Consider the following 8957-nt stretch of genomic DNA (forward strand, 5'->3'; position numbering starts at 1 on the left):
TGCTAGGGCTAAGAGGTGAAGCTTGTGGCGTGATGGGAATGATTTTACGGCTTTGATTCATCTTAGACTAAACTAATGTTGATTTTAGTTTGATTACAAGGAATGCCTCTAGTTTTTAATGGTATGTTGTGACTGAAATTACAATAGATCTGCGATGGTTTTGAGTATTTCCTTTTCATTAATTTGATTATGAAGTTAGGAAGCCCTGTTGTTCACCATCGCCCCTTGGACATGGTTGGATGATGGAATCCTTCCTAATATTCATACATCTCTCAGATTGGTTGTAGATTGGTTAAATTCTATTGTTTTCTTTATCTCATGGGCATGGTTTTGTGATGGAATTGAGGCCAATTTACATCTTTCTCATCTCTTGAAAACTAGATCAAAGAAAGTTCATATTTGAATTTTAATGTTATACCTTCCAACTAGATGAAGATGGGACTCTAAGTCCAGTTGTGTTCTTGAATCAAGCATAGATCTCCCTGATCTCTACAAGTGGATCCTTGAAAACCCTAGTTTCCACCTTTAATTTCATTAGTTTTACTCACTTTAATCACAATTATTTCTTCAAATTATTCCAGATTTAGATTACATCTTTGCCTAGTTCTAGTTCTAGTTACGTTCAAATTACGTACAAGGTTCAGTCCTTGTGGATTCGACCTCAGTCTTACCGAGATTATTACTACATCACAACCCTATACTTGGGGTGTGAACAATTATCTTGTTCTTCTAGCTGAGAACACCCAATAATGGGATACGTCTAATAATGCTAGTAATACCAAGCCCGTGCCCAAGGAGAACGATGAAATATACATTCTCAAGGAGGAAGATGATGTTAGTGCAAAGATAGCAGGTCTCATTCAAAAAGTTGAGGCCATGAAATTGAGGAAAGTAGATGTGGCTAAACCCAGTAAGCTTGTTGAAAGTGCATGTGGAATTTGTGAGAGTAATGCATATGTAACCAAGGATGGTCCTACATTTCTCGCTTTCAAGAGGTGTTGCAAGCTCAAGTTAATGTCATGAATACTTATCAACACCCTTTTAATGCCCCAAATTCAAACATGTATACTCCTGATTGGCAGAATCATCCCAACTTCAATTAGAGAAACAAACCTACTGTGAATGCGGGTAATAATCCTCAATGGCCATCTATTAGTACACCTTTTGTGCCCCCACCAAAGAAGACCTTAGAGGATACATTGCTAGCATTCATGTAATGGCAAATGCAATTCAATCAAAACACCATGAAAACCCTCCGTAAGCTTAAAATATTAATTGAGAGAATTGAATCACGCCTCAATGTTAGGGAGTAAGGAACTTTCCCTACCCAACCGCAGCTAAACCCCATGGGACAATATGAGGTGGTTGATTCAAATTCTTCCAACCCACATGTAGAACATTTTAAGTCTATCACCACTCTTAAAAGTGTTAAAGTAATCGATAAAGAAATTCTAAAGAACGTTAAAAATCCTAAGGAATCTGAAAAATCTAAGGGTGATGATGAGTCTAAACGATACTCAACTTGAAAAAGAGTCTGAGCATGGTTATAAGCTGATAGCCCCGTTCCCCTAACGATTGCTTTCATACAAATCTTTGGTTAACAATCAAGACATCTTAAAGGTTTTCAAACAAGTGAAAATGAATATACCTTTATTGTATGTCATAAAATAAATACTTTCATATGCCAAGTTTCTCGAAGATCTTTATATGGTGAAGCGAAAGCTTAACGTTCAAAAGAAAGCCTTTATAACAGAACAACTAAGTGTTATTATAAAACAAAATACTCCCCCAAAATACAAAGATCCGAGTAGCCCTACCATCTCTTGCATAATGGTGAATTTCCACATTGAACAAGCGCTGCTAGACTTGGGGGTGAGTGTTAATCTTATACTTTACTTGGTATATGAGCAATTAGGACTTGGTGAATTAAAACCAACCAAGACAATGTTACAACTTGCCGATCACTCTGTGAGAATACCGAGATAGGAAGTGGAGTATGTGTTGGAACAAATTGATAAGTTCTACTTTCCAATAGATTTTATTATTTTAGACACCCAACCGGTTATGATTGCTAGCACTTAAACTCTTATCATCCTAAGACATCCATTCTTGGCTACTTCAAATGTTGTTATTAATTGTAGGAATTGAGTCATGAAATTGTTCTTTAGCAATATGACGTTGGAGTTAAATGTGTTCAATATGTGTAAACAATAAGGGTGTTTAGACAAGAAACGAATGTGTTTTAATTGGGAATATCTTATTCAGTAATAACAAAGAAAGAATAAGAGAACAATTATCATCAAATATTTTATTGATTCAAAGGTTCATTTACATCCTCATATTTCACTTGATTCTGATACAAACTGTATCAAGTGAATAAAACAATGTTAAATGTAAAAATAATCCGAATAATGGTTTCGGTAGCATTCTAGCTTGCGACGTGCCCTTTTGAATGGAGAAGGCATTATGTGAATTCAGGAATCCTTTAGAAATCCTTTATTTCTCCTCTGATTCACCTGAAATAATGATTTTGAGGGATACATATTAGATTTCTGTAGTGGATCGCTGCGAACAATGCAGGAATAACAAAACATATGCAGTCTTTAGGGGTGATTATGCACACAAAAGAGTCATTGCACAACATGCCTTGACTCTCTGTTAGGCGTCCTTGGCGCAACAAGGAATTTTCCAGCACTTCTCCTTCTTCTTTCCTTGTGGGACACCTGAAGTGTTTCAAGCGGAATCCTAGAGATCTTCGAAATTCTTCTGGAGCTCGGCACTCGCAAATGAATGAAATCAAGGGGTGAATGGGTGTTTATAGGCATTTCACACGTGTGGCCTCGATCCACGTGCCATCTGCTTCAATTGTGCGGCCCGAGGCAGGGGCTCATTGCGCCGTGCAATGGCCCACACAACACATCCATTACGCGCGCAATGGGTTTTTTCTTAAAAATCTCTCTCTTCTCTCTTCTTTTCTGCTTTAATTTCTTTATCCTTTCTACTTCTTCTCTCTGATTTTATGCCACAACAAAGGGGATGATGATGACATCCATGAATTTAATATGATTGAATCCATTGTGGAGCATGAGTTCCTTCCAACCCTATGCTCCGATCCCTTATAAGTATGTTTGGCTCACTTTGTGTAATTCAAATGATGAAATGATTTTTAACATAGTGAATGCCTTAAGGGATTCTAAACCCTTATAATTGAATTTGGAAGTTTTATCTGTTGAGGCACCAAAGCCCGATTTAAAATTTTGTGATGAAATAGAAATTGGAAATGTAGTGCCCGATCAAAATATAAGAATGTATGTATCTAAAAATGTAGTGGCTGATCACTTACCTTGCCCTACACTATTTGATTCTATGGAAATAACGCCTATAGTGGATAGGGGTGTACATCGAGTCGAATCGAGTCGAGCCAGCCTCATCTCGGCTCGGTCACCAGGCACACCCAGCTCGAACTCGACTCGACTCGGCTCGGTGACTGAGCTAACATCTCCAGCTGGACTCGGCTCGGTCAACAATTGGACTAGTTCGAGCCAGGTTCGAGCTCAAGCTTTCGAGCCAAGTTCGAGCTCTAGTGAAGGACAAGGCGGAGATGCCGCGAAGAATATGACAGCGCACAAATTCAATGCTCCAACAATCTACAAAGAGATGATCAGGTAACGTGTCAAGAGGAGAGGGATGAGCGGGGGGAGGTGGCAAGAAAAATGTGGAAAATCTACTGCATGTTCTGATAGCTGTCGGCTTGACTTGGAAGCGATAAATATCCTTACAAGTGTCTAGCCTTTTCTCAGGTGTATGTCATTGCAGAGGAAAGGCTGAGACACATACTGCTTGGTGTCAAGCCCGACGTAGTTTTAAAGACACCTTAGAACCTCTATGCCTAGGTGTATGTCATTGCAGAGGAAAGGCTGACATGCATACTGCCTGTTGTCAGCTCCGACGCAGTTTTCAAGGATAGCTTGAAATGCATGTGAGGTGGTAAGTGGCGAGTAGAATGTAGGTGGAGAGGCGTCAAAAGGAGACAGCCATATGTCCGACTCGGGAAGGATGTGAAGGAGGTGCGAGATATGTGGAGCTGAGGGATAGGTGGAACACCAGTCCGAGTGGGGTGGAACTAAGGGGGTAGGCGAACACCAGTACAAGAGGGGCTGCCACGTGCCTTTTATGGTGACCGTTCTGAACACCCTACATGTGTCTACATTCACATGAATGGGGTACCTAAGTCGCTGTGCTCGTGTGCCTTTCATCTCATGTGGAGGAACTCAACTATGAAGCACTTGTGCTCGGGTTTTTTAAGTCAAGGCACATGCGAGGAGATATCTCATATACTTGAAGGTAACACTCCCTCTCTGCATTTCAAGGCAACAGGAGCAGAGAAAAGCTCGAAGGAGGCTGAGGGAGGTTCGAGCTCGAGCTTTCAAGCCGAGTTGGGACTCGGGAGAGAGTCCGAGACGAGCAGAGAGAGAAGGAGGTAGAGACTAGAGAGCTGAGAGCTAGGGGCGGGCAGGCGGGACTCCGAGATGAGCAGGGAGAGAGGGAGGTAGAGAGTTGAGCGTCAGGCGGGTGTTTTTACAAACTAAAGGGAAAGGGGGTAGATTTAGGGTTTTTTTTCTTTATATACCATTTGACCGAGTCGATTCGACTCGATCTGACTCGAGCTGAGTTCGAGCCATATATCGATCCAAGTCGAGTCAAGCTCAGGCCAGCTCGAACTCAGTTTCAAGCTTTAAAAACCAGCTCGACTTGGATCGTACCGAGCCGAGTCAAGCGAACCGACTGAGTTGGTTCAGTTCGTGTACACCCCTAATAGTGGACATGCTCCCTGATGAACAATTGTATGAAGTCTCTCATATGAATAACATGCTCCTGATTCTACTTGTGATTATTGAGTTATTAGACTATTGGGGCATCGATTTACTAGATATCGATTAACGCAAACTGGTGGTGAGTTTTGTTCCAAAGAAGTCCACGCCTATGGAGGATTGATCCCCTATCCTGATGGCGATTCTTTTTAGTTGCTTTATTAGAATAGTTCCTTCTATAGGATAGGTTGCTTTGGTATAGTTGTTTGGGTTTTGTTTTTGGTGTTTGATGTTTTGCTAACTTAGAGAAATAAAGTGCTTACATTATTCATCATTTTAAGTACTCTCTAACCTCTACTTGTTACATTTTAGTTACCCTTGTGTTTTTTTTTATTGCATGATATTTTTACATTTAGGATAATGTATCAATTAGGTTGGGGGTGGGTTACCTGTGGAAAGTTTTGATGTTGTTGATATTTTGTTGTTTTGGGCTACTAAATTTTTGAAAAATAATAATAATTAGAAGCATACATTGTGTGTATTCATGTGATTTTGAAGTAATCTGAATGTAAGAATGATAAGCCACTTGGTGATAAGAATTTTTTAAGTTTAAAAACTAGTATATTTGTAGAAATTAAAATTGACTTCTTTTTAGTAATTCTCTAATGGAATTTGTAAACATTGATGAATCATGAATTTCACATTTCACAATCTAGTTTACACTACTAGGGATAAGTTTGATACTGTATTTGATATTTGATGATTGCCTATGATTGCCTAGAGTCTAAGGAACCAAGCATGTTAAACCTTCACTATCTAGTTCATTGTTTTTTTTTTGAAAAAATAAAAAAGAAGAAGAATACATTGAAAATGGCTACCTATTCTTTGAAAAAAAAAACAGAGAGAAAGAAATTTGTCCATGAAAAAGAAAAATGATTGATATTTGGACAAGAATGAAAAAGAAGTACAATAAGAATTTGAAAAGAAAATTGAATAGTGTGAAAGCGGTCGATGTGAAAAAAAAAAAAAAAAAAAGGACTGGATAGTTAGTAAGGTTTTGACTGAGTCTTTGGTTTACCTACTCACTTTGGGTAATTGTTGGTGTTATCATTATGGTAGAGAACTAATTCCTAGTGGTGTAAGGATAGAATTCACTGAGCACCATGGTACTCATTGTTTGGAAGTTTTCCATAGGTTTATTAGTATTTTGAACTTATGAAGGATTATTTGCTAAGAATGTGTTGGAATGTAGACTGACATTATTAGCATTACCACTTAGGGTTGTTTGATTTTTAATTTCCCTGGTAAATACAGGGAAATAAGTAATTATTACTTACCCCACCTGTTTGAAATTCACTAGGAATTACGTTTCGAAAAGAGGTCCATACAATACCTATTATTACTGATTTAAATATGTGGGCCCCACCATGATATATGTGAGTTATTCACAGCATCCATCCTTTTAAAAAATACATTTTCAGGCATGAACCCAAAAATTAAGAAAATCAAAAGCCCAAGTGGACCACACCTTAAGGAACAATGATCATTAAGACGTCAATGGCTGAAAGCTGTTTTCTCCCTAGGGCTCACATTGATGTTTATTTGTCATCCAACCAGTTCATATGGTCACACAGTCATGGATAAAGGTGAAAAGGGCCGAGCTAAACGTCCTGGGAGGGGGGGAATAGGACTATGCTAAATTAAAAAATAAATGCAGAATTGAAAGAAAAATAACACAATCAAATAATAAAGAAGCACAAGAAAATAACAACCTCAAATGTACTAGTCTTAAGAGGTTGATACAAACTTAGTTCTAAGGACAACCTGACACCAAAAACCAAAAGCTTATGGCAGGACAACCTTACTAGAACGTTTGTAAGTATCAAAAACTCAAACCAATAAAGAGGCAAATGAAATAAACTAAGTTATTACAACATTCCCCACAAATGCATAAAATAAATTACACCATTCACCACAAATGCTTAAAGTAAATTACAACATTCACACATATAAGCACATTCAATCATCCACCACAACTCCTGGGATTATACTGGTTCGTCTATGTGTACACCAACTATTAGAAAATAGCCACACAACTACTCCACTCCTAATATCCACTCCCTCAAATTATTAGCGTTCACTATGAAAAAGGTTTTCCAATGTTCACCTTAAAACCTTCACAATTATGTCTTTAGTTGGGCTTACGCAATTACAAAAACTCGGCACTCAAAGATTTTCTGGATTACCTCAGATAAAACCAAAAAGAGATTTTTCAAGCACAACCTCAAAAATCAAAAATGATATACAAAATGGTAAATGATACTTATTTGGAAATTCTCCTTTTGAAGAAGCCCGGTAGAACCAATTCGATGTAAATGAAGATGTTCAATGTCCAGTCTCACAAATGAAAAGGTTCTAGTTCTAAATAATTTTTAATTAAATCAACCTGGGCTAGCTTGATTTGATTTTGATCTCAAAAAAGGGGAAAACACAAATCCCTTCTTAATATAAGATTGGAATGAAGATCACAAAATCAAATTATAAAAGCTAATTAAAGAGAATCTAAAATGAGCACAATATAACTTGATGAATCCACAAACTTATCTCTCAGAGTGGTGTCTTGATTTATCTTTGAATGAATGAATAAAGTCTGAAATTCATGCTCTATTTATAAGCAAAAATACTGTTCACTCGACTGGTCTAAGGGTCGGTTTGACTGGTCGAAGGACCAACCAAATTTTAAATTTTCTGGCGTGATAAGATAAAGTCGTTACTCGACTGGTCGAGTGGCCTGCTTGACTGGTCAAGCAATGCACTCGACTGGTCGAATGGGACCAGAAAAGCTTGCTGGACTTTGAGTCGAGCACTATGCCAAATTAAAAAATAAATGTAGAATTGAAAGAAAGATAGCATAATCAAATAATAAAGAAGCACAAGAAAATAACAACCTCAAATGTACTAGTCTTAAGAGATTGATACAAACTTAGTTCTAAGGACAACCTGACACCAAAAACCAAAGGTTTATGGCAGGACAACCTTACTAGAACGTTTGTAAGTATCAAAAACCCAAACCAATAAAGAGGCAAATGAAATAAACTAAGTTATTACAACATTCCCCACAAGTGCATAAAGTAAATTACACCATTCACCACAAATGCTTAAAGTAAATTACAACATTCACACACATAAGCACATTCAATCATCCACCACAACTCCTGGGATTATACTGGTTCGTCTGTGTGTACACCAACTGTTAGAAAATAGCCACATAACTACTCCACTCCTAATATCCACTCCCTCAGATTATTAGCGTTCACTATGAAAAAGGTTTTCCAAGGTTCACCTTAAAACCTTCACAATTATGCCTTTAGTTGGGCTTACACAATTACAAAAACCCCGCACTTTGAGATTTTCTGAATTACCTCAGACAAAACCAAAAAGAGATTTTTCAGGCACAACCTCAAAAACCAAAAATGATATACAAAACGGTAAATGATACTTATTAGGAAATTCTCCTTTTGAAGAAGCCCGGTAGAACCAATTCGATGTAGACGAAGATGTTCAATGTCCAGTCTCACAAATGAAAAGGTTCTAGTTCTAAATAATTTTTAATTAAATCAACTTGGGCTAGCTTGATTTGATTTTGATATCAAAAAAGGAGAAAACACAAATCCCTTCTTAATATAAGATTGGAATGAAGATCACAAAATCAAATTACAAAAGCTAATTAAAGAGAATCTAAAATGAGCACAATATAGCTTAATGAATTCACAAACTTATCTCTCAGAGTGGTGTCTTGATTTATCTTTGAATGAATGAATAAAGTCTGAAATTCATGCTCTATTTATAGGCAAAAATACTGTTCACTCGACTGGTCTATGGGTCGGTTTGACTGGTCGAAGGACCAACCAAATTTCAAATTTTCTGGCGTAATAAGATAAAGTCGTTACTCGAATGGTCGAGTGGCCTGCTCGACTGGTTAAGCAATGCACTGGACTGGTCGAGTGCGACCAGAAAAGCTTACTGGACTTTGAGTCGAGCACTATTCACTCGACTGGTCGAGCAATCTCCAGGACTGGTCGAGAGTCCAACAGAAAATTCTAAAAATTTGCAACATACCTTAGCTTAGTTGAGAAAACTCTTAGA

The sequence above is a fragment of the Magnolia sinica genome, chromosome 11, assembly GCF_029962835.1.
Source record: "Magnolia sinica isolate HGM2019 chromosome 11, MsV1, whole genome shotgun sequence".
Lineage (NCBI taxonomy): Eukaryota > Viridiplantae > Streptophyta > Magnoliopsida > Magnoliales > Magnoliaceae > Magnolia > Magnolia sinica.